Raw genomic sequence first — 17,353 nt, 5'->3', positions numbered from 1 at the left:
GAATATCGCGCTGCGAAGGACGCCCTGCGGCTGGCCATCAGGCGGGCCAAGGAGCAGAACATGGAGAGACTCTTGGAGGCGCTCGAAGCGGATCCGTGGGGGAGCCCATACAAATTGGTACGCGGCAAGTTGCGCCCGTGGGCCCCCTCTATGACTGAGCGTCTCCAGCCCCAGCAGCTGCGGGACATCGTTTCGGCGTTGTTCCCGCAGGAGCGGGAGGGTTTTGTCCCTCCCGCTATGGGCGGGCCGTCTGACACCGTCGACGGCCAAGCTCCTGCTGAGGTGCCCCGTATTACCGAGGCAGAGCTCCGGGTGGCGGTTGTCAAGATGACTGCGAAAGACACGGCCCCCGGCCCGGACGGAGTCCACGGCCGGGTATTGGCCTTGGCCCTCGGTGCCCTGGGGGACCGGCTCCTTGAGCTATATAATGGCTGCTTGGAGTCGGGACGGTTTCCGTCGCTCTGGCGGACGGGTAGACTTGTGTTGTTGAGGAAGGAGGGGCGCCCGGTGGATACAGCCGCCGGGTATCGTCCTATCGTGCTGCTGGACGAGGCGGGAAAATTGCTGGAACGTATTCTGGCTGCCCGCATCGTTCGGCACCTGGTCGGGGTGGGGCCTGACCTGTCGGCGGAGCAGTACGGCTTCCGGGAGGGCCGTTCGACCGTGGATGCAATTCTTCGCGTGCGGTCCCTCTCGGACGAGGCCGTTTCTCGGGGTGGGGTGGCGCTGGCGGTGTCTCTTGACATCGCCAACGCATTTAACACTCTGCCCTGGACCGTGATAGGGGGGGCACTGGAGAGGCATGGAGTGCCCCTCTACCTCCGCCGGCTGGTTGGGTCCTATTTGGGGGCCAGGTCGGTCGTATGTACCGGGTACGGTGGGACCCTTCATCGTTTTCCGGTCGTGCGTGGTGTTCCGCAGGGGTCGGTTCTCGGCCCCCTCTTGTGGAATATCGGGTACGACTGGGTGCTGAGGGGCGCCCTCCTCCCGGGCCTCCGCGTTATTTGTTACGCGGACGACACGTTGGTCGTGGCCCGGGGGGATGATTTTAGGGACTCTGCCCGTCTCGCCACAGCGGGAGTGGCCCTCGTCGTCGGAAGGATAAGGAGGCTGGGTCTCGACGTGGCGCTCAGTAAATCCGAGGCTCTGTGGTTTCACGGGCCGCGGAGGGCGCCACCAGTTGACACCCACATCGTGGTTGGAGGCGTCCGGATAGGGGTCGGGGTGCAGTTGAAGTACCTCGGCCTCGTGTTGGACAGCCGGTGGGCTTTTCGTGCTCACTTTGCGGAGCTGGTCCCCCGATTGATGGGGACGGCCGGTTCTTTGAGCCGGCTGCTCCCGAATATTGGGGGACCGGATCAGGTTGTGCGCCGCCTCTACGCGGGGGTGGTGCGATCGATGGCCCTGTACGGTGCACCTGTGTGGGCTGAGCCGCGCAACCGGGCCACTATGGCTCGGTTCCTGCGCCGGCCGCAGCGCACCGTTGCCATCAGGGTCATTCGCGGATATCGCACCGTCTCCTTCGAGGCGGCGTGTGTTTTGGCGGGGACGCCGCCATGGGAGCTGGAGGCGGAGTCGCTCGCTGCCGACTATCGGTGGCGCAGCGAGCTTCGTGCTCGGGGCGTGGCGCGTCTCCCCGAAGGTGAGCTGCGGGCGCGGAAGGCCCATTCTCGGCGGTCCGTGCTCGAGTCGTGGTCGAGGCGATTGGCCAACCCCACGTGGGGGCTACGGACCGTCGAGGCGGTTTACCCGGTCTTTGATGACTGGGTGAATCGTGGCGAAGGACGTCTCACCTTTCGTCTGGTGCAGGTGCTGACCGGGCACGGATGCTTCGGGAAGTATCTGCGCCGGATAGGGGCTGAGCCGACGACGAGGTGTCACCATTGTGGACACGACCTGGACACGGCGGAGCATACGCTCGCTGTCTGCCCCGCTTGGGAGGTGCAGCGCCGTGTCCTGGTCGCAAAGATAGGACCTGACTTGTCGCTGCCTGGCGTCGTGGCGTCGATGCTTGGCAGCGATGAGTCATGGAAGGCTATGCTCGACTTCTGCGAGTGCACCATCTCGCAGAAGGAGGCGGCGGGGCGAGTGAGGGAAAGCTCTCCTCACTACGCAGAAACCCGCCGTCGCCGAGCAGGGGGTCGGGACCGGGGTCGTATCCGTGACCTGGCCCCCTAAGAGCTAGGGGTCCCACCCGTTTTGTGCGGGGAGGGACCCAGACGTGGGGTGGCGTGCTCTGCACGCTCACCCGCAATAGGAAGCCGGGTGATGGTAGACCGCGTTCCCCCGACCGCTCTGGGGGAAGGTGTAACGCGGCGCCATCAAAGCGGGCTCTCGGCCCGCTGAACGAGGGAACCGGTGGTCGTGTCGCTGGCGGCCACCGGTCCGGCGTCCGTGGGACGGTGGGATGGATGTAATGTGCTCTGCGTCAACCCTGTCCCGCCGTTTCAATAGCCCCGACTGGGCTCCGGCCCGGTCCGAGGTAGGGCGCCGGTTGTGAGCGGCAGGAGTTTTTAGTGAGGTTCAACTCCCACATACCCCACCTGCCGCGCGGGTGGGGATCCGGCGATTTTCTCCTGTGGAAAAAAAAAAAAAAAAAGCTTCTCAGACTCAGACAAGCCCTCAAATATAAGTTCCTATACTTTTAGCGTTCGTGCCGATGATATTGAGTCAAATAACGTTGAATTAAAAAAGCGATGGAACGAATTTTAATAAATTTGAATTAAAAGTAGTGTAAGAAAAAATGATTTTATTGTAAAAAAGCGTGGAGTGCTTTTCAGGATATATCAAAATAACCCTTTCACTCTTAACTGTTCATAAAATATTTATAACTACTGATACCATGCACCCCACGCTTTTTTTACAAATCATTTTCTCTTACACTATTTTTAATTCAAATTTATTAATATTTATTTTCTATTTTTTAGTTAGATTTTCCATAAAAGCGATTTTTTTTAGTTTTTTTAAACTATGATTTATTTTTCATATTTTAGTTGAATTTCATGTTTTTTTATTTTTTTTTTAATATTTAAGTGCCATTGGTCCTTAATAAGTATGCCAAACTTCGAGGTAATCCGACGTTTTGAAGGGGGTCAAAATCATGTTCAAAGATTCCGTTACATACATACTAACATACGTCTGAAGCTAATAAAAGCGTATTAAAAACATGCAAAAGGGTGCTTTAATGCTGTCTGTAGAGAAACTAAATTATTCATAGGAATTCCTGCTCATTCCTATTTATGTGTAATGCACTTACTTTTTTTTTCCTACCTAAGCTGATAGATAGCCTTGAGATCAGTGTCGCCTTAACTAGTAGGTGAGCTCACGGGGCTCAAACCTGGTGACGTTGCTAACACGAACCCTAGCAAGAGCAGTGCTTCGCAGAATCTACCACCGGATCGGAAACGCGACCCACTGAGAAGATCCGGCGAGGAACTTAGTGGGCTGTGTCTGTGGGTTAATGTACTCGTCGAGCCCGAACGGTGACCGGTGCTTGAAGTACCTAAAAGCACCGTTAGTGGATCGGGAGGATCCGAAATGACGTGTTTGGGGTGACGTCGACTGCTTTCCATTATTTCCGGAGGATCGGGAATGTAATTACGGGTTACACTTTTTACTTAGTTCACTCGGGTTGCTGCCAAAACTCTCTGATCATATATAATAAGAATAGAGTAATGGTAGGCCATTGAGATTTTTACTAATGGAATCATTAATATCTAAAAATGATTATATAAAGTAATAATTATTATTACAATATTGAATTGAAAAAAAATAAACTAAAAAGTCTGTGAATTATAACCATTAGCTATTTTTTTTTTATTTGTTATTCAAGTTACAGACAACTCTTTCGTTTGGCAGCATATAGGTTTACTATAAGGCTGTATGGGCTAAGCCCTTTGCCTATTGGCGAATTTAAAAACTATGGCACTCAGTTTTGGGGTGTTATCAAATAAGTAATTTATTTTTTTGTAAAACAATGCCAGGGTGAAAGAAATGTTGATACATAAACTAAACAACATGAAAAAATAAGGCATAGTTTTTCAAGTACAAAAAGTTTAGACATAAAGTTGGCCCACTTTTGGGCATTGTCCTTTCAAATTTTATTTCAAATATCCTATCCAAGAGCATCTATGAAACCAATACTGCCAAAAAATTGTTGTTTTATTTCGTCCCTCATTTTTTTATAACATGCCTATATTTATGATGTGGATGTTTTGACATCCATATTTCTACTGGTCTACTCAGTACTTCACTAATGAATTGTTCCACAGTAAACGCAAGTAGCGCAGCAGCGGTACTAAATTGCTTATAACTACATCATTTATGGTCGTATACCAAGGTTTTATGTTTTTCAAGGACTATAATACTGCATTCAAAACTCAAAACCTTGGCCATCATCATTCAGTGCTGCTTCTGTTCAATAGTTTGTTTGGGTACATACAATTCGGTGATGTTTCGGTCCAATAGCTTGTTTGGGGACATGCGATTCAGTGATGCTTCTGTCCAATAGCTTGTTTGGGGACATGTGATTCAGTGATGCTTCTGTTCAATTGTTTGTTTGGGGACATGCAATTCAGTGATGCTTCTATCCAATTGTTTGTTTGGGGACATGTGATTCAGTGATGCTTCTTGTTCAATTGTTTGTTTGGGGACATGCAATTCAGTGATGCTTCTATCCAATTGTTTGTTTGGGGACATGTGATTCAGTGATACTTCTGTCCAATAACTTGCTTGGGGACATGCGATTCAGTGATGCTTCTGTCCAATAGCTTGTTTGGGGACATGTGATTCAGTGATGCCTCTGTCCAATAGCCTGTTTTGGTGACATGCGATTCAGTGATGCTTCTGTCCAATAGCTTGTTTGGGGACATGCGATTCAGTGATGCTTCTGTCCAATAGCTTGTTTGGGGACATGTGATTCAGTGATGCTTCTGTTCAATTGTTTGTTTGGGGACATGCAATTCAGTGATGCTTCTATCCAATTGTTTGTTTGGGGACATGTGATTCAGTGATACTTCTGTCCAATAACTTGCTTGGGGACATGCGATTCAGTGATGCTTCTGTCCAATAGCTTGTTTGGGGACATGTGATTCAGTGATGCTTCTTGTTCAATTGTTTGTTTGGGGACATGCAATTCAGTGATGCTTCTATCCAATTGTTTGTTTGGGGACATGTGATTCAGTGATACTTCTGTCCAATAACTTGCTTGGGGACATGCGATTCAGTGATGCTTCTGTCCAATAGCTTGTTTGGGGACATGTGATTCAGTGATGCCTCTGTCCAATAGCCTGTTTTGGTGACATGCAATTCAGTGATGCTTCTGTCCGATTGTTTGTTTGGGGACATGTGATTCAGTGATACTTCTGTCCAATAACTTGCTTGGGGACATGCGATTCAGTGATGTTTCTGTCCTATAGCTTGTTTGGCGACATGTGATTCAGTGATGCTTCTGTTCAATAGTTTGTTTGGGGACATGTGATTCAGTGATGCTTCTGTGTGCTTAGTGCGAGTTTTGTAACGTTCTCGATAGCGAGCCAGTTTGCTCAATTTTGTATGCAATTGGAACAGCGCCCCTAGCGGCAAACGTACCCGGTGTTATTTTGTGAGTGCGAGTTCATATTAACGTTGTGATCTCGTAACCGAGTAATTTTACCGAAATTAGTACCACGAATGACATTTATGCGAGTGCGTGTTACAAATTAGTGGATTTTAACGTTTCGATCGAGTATTTCTTTAGTAGTTTTATTTTTCCAACTAGAGAGACAAAAGTATCATGCCATAGAGCCTAATCTTTTTTTATGAAAAATGATAATATGAAGTGAAATGGATTTGATTAATTTGAAACATTAATCAATTGGCATGGAATGAAATGAAATGAGATCAGATAATATGGGATAAAATATAATCTCAGTAAAATGCTGATTATTTACTGAGATTTTTTTCAGTGGACTTTTTCGGACTTCGAGAAGCTACGTCCAGCGGTTTTGTTTATTTTTTTTACATTTTCGCACTTTCACAGATACTAAACAGTTAATAAACCAACGTTATTTTTTATTGCATAGATGGGTGGACGAGCTCCCGGCCCACCTAATCTTAAGTGGTTACCGGAGCCCATAGACATCTACAACGCCAATGCCACCTCCCACCTTTAGGCTTAGTGCGAGTTTCAAAAATCGAATCGAATGACTCGCATCGAGTGTACGCTCTTCACGGTGAAACGTGCGGAGCTCTGAGTGCGAGTTACTCGATTTGCAGGACGTTTATTCATCTTTAGAAGCAATAATTTTTTCTTTTATATTGGTAGCACGCAAGTTTTTTTTTAAGGCGTTTAATTGAAATGCCAAGCTTTCTAACGATATTTATAATTAGTCGGGAAATGGGTAATGTACCTGTGCTTAGTGCGAGTTTTTTTAATTACTCAGTCGATGTTAATGTTATGTTTAATTTGTGTGAGTTTGTATCAGTGCCACCTAGTGGTAAGCTTATGAATCTCATTTTGTGGGAGAGAGAAGGTTTGTTTATGTTGCTGTCTCATGTATCGAATAGCTTTACCGAAGTGAGCCTCTCGATTATTGTATGTGCGAGTGCGAGTTACAAATTAATGGATTTTGAGAGTATTTCTTCACTTTCAAGCAAGTTAAGTAGTCACTAAAAATTTTGCCGTGAAACCAATACAATATCAAGATTTTTTCTTTCGATTTTAATAATAATGTTGTTTTTTAAGGTTTTATCTATTCTAATGGTTTATACACATATATTTTTTCGGTTAGAAAATTTTATAGACGTCTAGCTAGTTGTAAATACATATTAATTCTTTGCTTTTTCATTTAATTCTTATTAAATCATTGCTTTTTTTTAAAGAGTTGTTTGATGAGAGAGAGAGAGCGAGATAGAGTTGTTTTTTTTTTTATTGCTTAGATGGATGGACGAACTCACAGCCCACCTGATGTTAAGTGGTTACTGGAGCCCATAGACATCTACAACGTAAATGCGCCACCCACCTCGAGATATAAGTTCTAAGGTCTCAGTATAGTTACAACGGCTACCCCACCCTTCGAACCGAAACGCATTATTGCTTCACGGCGGAAATAGGCGGGGTGGTGGTACCTACCCGTGTGGACTCCCAAGAGGTCCTACCACCAGTGAAAGAGTATTCTTTATTGTACAGAAAATGAATAAATATTGTGAAACATTTTTTCTTGGTCTTATCGCTAAGAGTGATCTCTTCCAGACAACCATTAGATGGGCAAGAATAATTTCGAAATGAATTGCACACTGTGTATCTATCTATTATAGAAATATATACACACACGCACATACACACGCGCACACACACACGCGCGCAATATACATATTTACAGGTACATACGTACAGATTTATATTTATAAATTATATAGAAATTTGAACAATGTAATAATAATTTTGCTTCTTTACACATTTACAAATAAGGATGGATGCTCGTAATAATTTTAGTATATTTGGGCCACCTAATGAAGATCATCAACACTATTACCGTAAATACAATCATTTTATAAACGTTCAACGGGTAAAAGATTAAACCTATGTAAAACATAATTTCTTTAATAAAAAAAAGCTGAAATAATTACCTATTCCAAGATTAATTATGTTAAGTATGTCTAAATATGTAATTACAATTAAATAAATTCTATAATAAACTTCTAATTCTAATACTTCTATTAAAGTTACTAAAAAAATATGTTTATGCTGGGCAGTTTTCGTGTATTTTAAAGGTTACGCCATTACGGCAAAGTTTGTTTACGAAATTGCACCCTTAGAATGGAAGTGGTATAACTAAAAAATTTAAGATTAGTTTTATATTTCAAAACACTTATGTATTATTATTAAGAACCTACATTTTAAGTAGGTAATACGTGCAGCAAAAATGTTGGACTCCTTTTTACGAAAATTGCGCGGACGGAGAAGTACGAAATTTCCCACACTCATAGAGAATATAGAGAAGTAGTGCAGATTGCTAATTTTTTTTTTTTATTGTGCATAAACAATAAAAAAATAAACTAAATGAATAAAAAAACCTTACACACATTACCATGTATTTGACACACACACACACACATGCATTTATACTTTTTTTGTTTATTGATTTATCAATCTGTGGTCAAATTGAGAATAGATTAATATTTTTTATATTTCAAAACACTTATGTATTATTATTAAGAACCTACATTTTAAGTAGGTAATACGTGCAGCAAAAATGTTGGACTCCTTTTTACGAAAATTGCGCGGACGGAGAAGTACGAAATTTCCCACACTCATAGAGAATATAGAGAAGTAGTGCAGATTGCTAATTTTTTTTTTTTTATTGTGCATAAACAATAAAAAAATAAACTAAATGAATAAAAAAACCTTACACACATTACCATGTATTTGACACACACACACACACATGCATTTATACTTTTTTTGTTTATTGATTTATCAATCTGTGGTCAAATTGAGAATAGATTAATATTTTTTATATTTCAAAACACTTATGTATTATTATTAAGAACCTACATTTTAAGTAGGTAATACGTGCAGCAAAAATGTTGGACTCCTTTTTACGAAAATTGCGCGGACGGAGAAGTACGAAATTTCCCACACTCATAGAGAATATAGAGAAGTAGTGCAGATTGCTAATTTTTTTTTTTTTATTGTGCATAAACAATAAAAAAATAAACTAAATGAATAAAAAAACCTTACACACATTACCATGTATTTGACACACACACACACACATGCATTTATACTTTTTTTGTTTATTGATTTATCAATCTGTGGTCAAATTGAGAATAGATTAATATTTTTTGTCTTTAATATTATTTTTCTATAATGTAGCCTTGGCGACATAGAGCAATGATTATTATAGAAATGATGATAATAGAAAGGTGACAATAGAACTATAATAATGTTCAAACTTAAAATTTAAATAAATTATGGTCAAATTTCGACCACTGGACTACCATTAGTAGATAATAATAAAATCATTTATTGCCTTTCACACAGATTTAGATTATTACAGGCAGCCTACAAGGAAACAACAAAAAAACAAAACACTATTATATAATTTCTGGCAAGCAGCTCAACATTTGCACTTGTATATTATTAATAGGAATTTTATTAAGAATATTGACAATTTATGAGGAATTTGACAAGTACGGATTAGTTATAGATATATGTAGTTACATATTGTAAATTAAATTAGTTTTATAAGTGCAATAAAAAATAATTTAAATGATAAAATGATAAAGCCATACCTTTTTCCAATGTGACGATTAGAGGGTATCCTATTATTCTTTTCTATATTATTCTATCAGCTTATAAAATTAAACAGTCTCTTTTAGTCTAGAAAAGGACAAAGTACTCTTTCTGTCTTTTTCAAATAAAATGGCATGCCTTAAAGTGTTTAAACCGAAAAACTAAAAAAATACAATTATTGTATTACAATATTGAAGTTTACCAGAAACTAAGAATTTTGGGTTGAGCCATTTTAATTCTAAAGGTACAAAATAGTATTGAACACGTGACATTACCCGAATAATTTTGAAAGTAGTTGGTTCCCATTAAAATGCTGTTAAAATGCGTTGTATTTCATTTAGACGGTCTAATGCCAAAACATCACGTGCTACCAATATACGAGAAATAATATTATTGCTGCTCTCGGTGAATAAACGCCCTGCGAAGCGAGTAGCATATCTCAACTCACACTCACAATTCTTCATTTTTCACCGTATAGAGCGTAAACTCGATTTGATTTTGATTTATTCATTTACAATTGAACAACTAGGAAAAAAAGGTGAAAAGACATTTTGGAGGGACCGCGAGGAGCTAAATTGTGTGAATTGTTTTATTTTGTCTATTTAATGTTTCTTAGTTAATGCGTATTTAATATTTCTTCGTGTATAAGTGTAATTTTGAGACCGTCCTGGCTTAAAGGTTAAGGCGTCCGGTGTATTCGTATCTTGCAATGCACCGGTGTTCTAATCCCGCCGGCGGGTATCAATTTTTCTAATGAAATATGTACTTATCAAATGTTTACGATTAACTTTCACTGTAAAGGAATAGCATCATGTAATAAAAATCAAACCCGCAAAATTAATTTTTGTAATTACTGGTGGTAGGACGTCTTGTGAGTCCGCACGGGTAGGTATCACCACCCTGCCTATTTTTGCCGTGAAGCAGTAATGCGTTTCGGTTTGAAGGGTGGGACAACCGTTGTAACTATACTGAGACCTTAGAACTAATATCTCAAGGTGGGAGGCGGCATTTGCGTTGTAGATGTCTATGGGCTCCGGTAACCACTTAAGATTAGGTGGGCCGGGAGCTCGTCCACCCATCTGTGCAATAACAAAGTAACGTGGGTTTATTAACTGTTTAGTATCTGTGAAAGTGCAAAAATTTAAAAAAATTAAACAAAACCGCTGGACGTAGCTTCTCGATGTCTTCGAAAAGGTCCACTGAAAAAAATCTCAGTATATAATCAGCATTTTGCAGAGATTATATTTTATCCCATATTATCTGATCTCATTTCATTTCATTCCATGCCAATTGATTAATGCTTCAAATTAATCAAATCCATTTCACTCCATATTATCATTTTTCATAAAAAAAAATTAGGTTCTATGGCATGATATTTTTGCCTCTCTAGTTGGAAAAATAAAACTACTAAAGAAATACTCGATCGAAACGTTAAAATCCACTAATTTGTAACACGCACTCGCACAAATGTCATTCGTAGTACTCATTTCGGTAAAATTACTCGGTTACGAGATCACAACGTTAATATGAACTCGCACTCACAAAATAACACCGAGTACGTTTGCCGCTAGGGGCGCTGTTCCAATTGCATACAAATTTGAGCAAACTGGCTCGCTAGTGAGAACGTTACAAAACTCGCACTAAGCACACTTGAGATATTAGTTCTAAGGTCTCAGTATAGTTACAACGATTGTCCCACCCTTCAAACCGAAACGCATTACTGCTTCACGGCAAAAATAGGCAGGGTGGTGATACCTACCTGTGCGGACTCACAAGACGTCCTACCACCAGTAATTACTTAAATTTTATTTTGCAGGTTTGATTTTTATTACATGATGATATTCCTTTAAAGTGAAAGTCAATCGTAAACATTTGATAAGTACGTATTTCATTAGAAAAATTGATACCCGCCGGCGGGATTAGAACACCGGTGCATCGTAAGATACGAATACACCGGACGCCTTAACCTTTAGGCCAGGACGATCTCAAAATTACACTTATACCCGAAGAAATATTAAGTACGCATTAACTAAGAAACATTAAATAGACAAAATAAAACAATTCACACAATTTAGCTCCTCGCGGTCCCTCCAAAATGTCTTTCATCTTTTTTCCTAGTTGTTCAATTGTAAATGAATAAATCAAAATCAAATCGAGTTTACGTTCTATACGGTGAAAAATGAAGAATTATGAGTGTGAGTTGAGATATGCTACTCGATTCGCAGGACGTTTATTCACCGAGAGCAACAATAATATTATTTCTCGTATATTGGTAGCACGTGGTGTTTTGGCATTAGACCGTCTAAATGAAATACAACGCATTTTAACAGTATTTTAATGGGAACCAACTACATACTTTCAAAATTATTCGGGTAATGTCACGTGTTCAATACTATTTTGTACCTTTCGAATTAAAGTGGCTCAACCCAAAATTCTTATTTTCTGGTAAACTTCAATATTGTAATACAAAAATTGTATTTTTTTAGTTTTTCGGTTTAAACAGTTTAAGGCATGCCATTTTATTTGAAAAAGGCAGAAAGAGTTCTTTGTCCTTTTCTAGACTAAAAGACTGTTTAATTTTATAAGCTGATAGAATAATATAGAAAAGAATAATAGGATACCCTCTAATCGTCACATTGGAAAAAGGTATGGCTTTATCATTTTATCATGTAAATTATTTTTTATTGCACTTATAAAACTAATTTAATTTACAATATGTAACTATATCCATAACTAATCCGTACTTGTCAAAATCCTCATAAATTGTCAATATTCTTAATAAAATTCCTATTAATAATATACAAGGGCAAATGTTGAGCTGCTTGCCAATTATTGTAATTATTTCAGCTTTTTTTTAATTAAAGAAATTATGTTTTATATAGGTTTAATCATTTACCCGTTGAACGTTTATAAAATGATTGTATTTACGGTAATAGTGTTGATGATTTTCATTAGGTGGCCCAAATATACTAAAATGATTACGAGCATCCATCCTTCTTTATAAATGTGTAAAGAAACAAAATTATTATTACATTGTTCAAATTTCTATTTAATTTATAAATATATATCTGTACGTATAAATGGGTAAATATGTATATGTATGTATGTGTGTGTGTGTGTGTGTGTGTGTGTGTGTGTATATATATTTCAATAGATAGGTACAGAGTGCAATTCATTTTGAAATTATTCTTGCCCATCTTATGGTTGTCTGGAAGAGATCACTCTTAGCGATAAGACCAAGAATTGTACTCTTTTTTTTTTGTTAATATTGTTTCGCAATATTTATTCATTTTGTGTACAATAAAGAATACTCTATCTCACTGTCTCTCTCATCAAACAACTCTTTAAAAAAAGCAATGATTTAATAAAAATTAAATGAAAAAGCAAATAATTAATATGTATTTACAACTAGCTAGACGTCTATAAACTCTTTTTCTAACCGAAAAAATATATGTGTATAAACCATTAGAATAGATAAAACCTTAAAAAACAACATTATTATTAAAAACGAAAGAAATAAAAAAAGTGTGTGTGTCCGCTCCGACGCACGACTGGAGTTTACTGGATATAAAAAATTAAACGAAACAATACGAGAAATAGTTCTATATTACGACAACACGATACACTACAGATTATTAACAAATTAACGAGACACAAAACAAACGACTAACAAATATATGAAAATACAATAATGAGAGAAACGCGCGATCAGTACGAGGCTTTGTGGCGGACTGCCGGCGCAGCAGCCCGGCGCGCATTTCGTGTGACATGCGCATAACGCATTTCGTGTGACATGCTAGTACGATTTTGGTCCCCATAATTTTCATACCCCGGGCCTATATATGTAAATCGATTCTAAAGGAGTAAACTCCAAAAAATCTTGATATTGTACGGTTTCACGGCAAAATTTTTAGTGACTACTTAACTTGCTCGAAAGTGAAGAAATACTCTCAAAATCCATTAATTTGCAACTCGCACTCGCACATACAATAATCGAGAGGCTTACTTCGGTAAAGCTATTCGATACATGAGACAGCAACATAAACAAACCTTCTCTCTCCCACAAAATGAGATTCATAAGTTGACCACTAGGTGACACTGATACAACCTCACACAAATTAAACATAACATTAACATCGACTGAGTAATTAAAAAAACTCGCACTAAGCACAGGTACATTACCCATTACCCGACTAATTATAAATATCGTTAGAAAGCTTGGCATTTCAATTAAACGCCTTAAAAAAAACCTTGCGTGCTACCAATATAAAAGAAAAAATGATTGCTTCTCAAGATGAATAAACGTCCTGCAAATCGAGTAACTCGCACTCAGAGCTCAGCACGTTTCACCGTGAAGAGCGTACACTCGATGCGAGTCATTCGATTCAATTTTTGAAACTCGCACTAAGCCTACTGTTCAATAGTTTGTTTGTGGACATCTGATTTAGTGATGCTTCTGTTCAATAGTTTGTTTGTGGACATCTGATTCAGTGATGCTTCTGTTCAATAGTTTGTTTGGGGACATCTGATTCAGTGATACCTCTGTTCAATAGTTTGTTTGTGGACATGTGATTCAGTGAGGCCTCTGTTCAATAGCTTGTTTGTGGACATCTGATTCAGTGATGCTTCTGTTCAATAGTTTGTTTGGGGACATGTGATTCAGTGAGGCCTCTGTTCAATAGCTTGTTTGTGGACATCTGATTCAGTGATGCTTCTGTTCAATAGTTTGTTTGGGGACATGTGATTCAGTGAGGCCTCTGTTCAATAGCTTGTTTGAGGACATGTGATTCAGTGATGCTTCTGTTCAATAGTTTGTTTGGGGACATTCGATTCAGTGAGGCCTCTGTTCAATAGTTTATTTAAGCGGTCCATTATGAGGTTTCTCATGGCGGGGAATCTCTACAGAGCAGTGCAACGACTAATGATAATCATCATTTAAGAGAAAATTTCACCGTTTCTGACCTTGTTTCTCTAAGAGGTAAGCTGATATTTCTATTATCTACTAATTGATAACATTATACAAAGATAATTTTTTTTTATTAACAATTATAATAATTCATTTATTTATCAGATAATTTTAAGCCATACACAATAATACATATATATATGTCGTAGGCGGCGGGGCCAGGGATGGCTAAGCGGTAGTTTCGTCATCACTCGTATTCGATTGAACTCAGTTCAGTCAACAAAACCTTTCAATAATAATTATTGAAACTCAACACACACAACTTTCACAATGACAGGATAAACCGACAGTTTCGTTGCACATACCGACAGACCGACTGACTGACTGACTGAGACGGACGGACCGTCTGATACGGACTGAACGACTGTCTGACACGGAATGCCACGACTCTGTCCACGTACCGCCATTTTATAACTGTGGCGTTACGGAGTCTACCCTTCATTTTGTGATATTTATCAAAACAACATTTCATCATTTAAAATAATAATCAAAACCACCGTCTTAATATTACTAAAAGTCGTCAACCACGACACGGCCATTCTGTCACTTTGACGTTTGTGTATCGTTGATATTCCGAACTATTGACCCGGATGCGACACGGCCATCCTGTGTTACACACGTCCTCGTGTGTTAATCTGAAACAAAAGCCAATACCGCACAGTATCATTCACGCTCGGCCATATCTGACCACTCTACTAAAATAAAAGTCTTGTGTCATCACAAATTCTATAACGACATTGAAAGATTACACAAACGAAAATAAGTGATTTACTACTGCTGCAAGTTCTCCCCGTACAATTAATGTACACAGTAACTAAGTCATCCCTGTGACTACACTTTGTTCAATGATAGTCATCCCTGTGACTACACTTTGTTCAATGATAGTCATCCCTGTGACTACACTTTGTTCAATGATAGTCATCCCTGTGACTACACTTTGTTCAATGATAGTCATCCCTGTGACTACACTTTGTTCAATGATAGTCATCCCTGTGACTACACTTTGTTCAATGATAGTCATCCCTGTGACTACACTTTGTTCAATGATAGTCATCCCTGTGACTACACTTTGTTCAATGATAGTCATCCCTGTGACTCTAATCAACAGTCATCCCTGTGACTCTAATCAACAGTCATCCCTGTGACTCTAATCAACAGTCATCCCTGTGACTCTAATCAACAGTCATCCCTGTGACTCTAATCAACAGACCTTTTATGAGAACCATCGCATATAGATTTCTCGACAAGAGAACATTCGGCACCAAAATCCAAATAAAAATAATACGACTCACCAGATTGTTCTCATTTACCAAAAATACTCGATATTACACAGCTACCGGCTTGTCGCTCCGCTCGGCCGGTGAATAGTTGACCCATCGAGCGACGACAGACGGCGCTTGCGTCCCATATCTCGTATTGGCTGCAGCAATCACGTGTTGATTGCGACACGGTCTTCCTGGCTGTACACGTCCTCGTGTGATGGTTAACCTACAATCAAAAACATCCACGAGAACACTTGTTCCGCTCGATCCCTCCTGACTACACTTTACGACTTATCGGAAAATTTAAAGTCAAAGCTTTAAACTGTTTTAATACCATTTTAACCAAATCAAACAATAGGGTATACAAAGTTCATTATTCAGCAGCCAGAGCACGTACCACAGTCGTTCATCAAACTTCAAATTTACTCTGTACAAATCAGGCATAGCTTACAGGAACTCAGATCAAAGAAAACTTCCGAGTAAAAATATCGAACGCCACGGCTCTCCAGCCGACCAGCAATCGCAATTGCCCTCATGATGCGCATCCACAGCGTGGATCGCCCGTGTGCATCACCCGCTGACTACACACGATGGTCTTTACAGACCCCGACCTCCGCCAGAGCCAAATGCGCACCGCGCACCCGCGGACTACTTGAGTTGCCTCAAGAAACACCGATTTCTACCGGGCTACGACTACGTAATAGCTACTGGTACGGTCGAACACAATACGGCCGATAGACTATCCTTACTCGAGTTTTCACCACAATTTAAGCTTGCTCTTCATCATCATCATTTACATCAACCACTTTAAACGGCCCTTTAAACTTCGTATCTAATTTCGTTTGATTACGCTCTTCGTTTTAATGTGTGGACGAGCTCACAGCCCACCATGTGTTAAGTGGTTACTGGAACCCATAGACATCCACAGCGTAAACGCACCACACACCTTGAGATAGAAGTTCTAAGGTCTCAGTATATTTGCAACCCTTCAAACCGAAATACACCACTGCTTCACGGCAGAAATAGGCAGGGTGATGGTACCCGTGCGGTCGATGGCACTATACGGAGCACCCGTCTGGTGCCACGTCCTTACCCACGAGAACGTCGCCGCGCTGTGACGCCGGCAGCGCGCGATCGCAGTCAGAGTTATTCAAGGATACCTCACAGTCTCCTACGAGGCGGCGCGCCCTAGCGCAAGTGCAGCCGGAGCGCGGGGGCTCCAATCTCGGCAGTCCGTGCTGGAGCCGTGGTCTCGTCGTTTGGCGGACCCGTCGGCCGGCCTCCGTACCGTTGAGGCGATCTGCCCGGTTCTCGCAGACTGGGTAGGCCGCGACCGCGGAAGACTCACCTCCAGCTACCTGTACAGACTCACAAGACATTTTACCACCACGCAAACTTTTTACCATAGCAAATCTTACCAGCCACCACGCAAACTACAATTTTGCGGGTTCCACCTCTCCTACACGATGTTACTCCCACACTGCGGAAGCCAACCGTGAACACTTGTCAAGCACGCACAAGCACGCACTTCACCAGAAAAACTTGCATCCGCCAGCGGGACCCGAACACCGCCGCGTCGCCAGACACGAACGCACCGGGCGTCTTATCTTACAGGTCACGACGACTTCAGATGTGTCAATTTTTCTTCCCCACGGAAACTTGCTTTCTTGTTTGCTTGCTGGAGCCCGAAGTCATCGAACGTGTAGTGTTATTGGTATTGAATCTAGTAGATTCTAAAGTTTCAGCGACAATTCACCGTCTCATGTCTTGGTTTACTGCACTAGTGCCATGTAACTCTAGCAGTAGTCATTGGCTTAAAAACTATTCGTGTCGGAACTACCCACTCGT

This window comes from Bombyx mandarina, chromosome 24, assembly GCF_030267445.1.
Source record: "Bombyx mandarina strain Sakado chromosome 24, ASM3026744v2".
NCBI lineage: Eukaryota > Metazoa > Arthropoda > Insecta > Lepidoptera > Bombycidae > Bombyx > Bombyx mandarina.
This window is presented reverse-complemented; position numbering follows the sequence as displayed.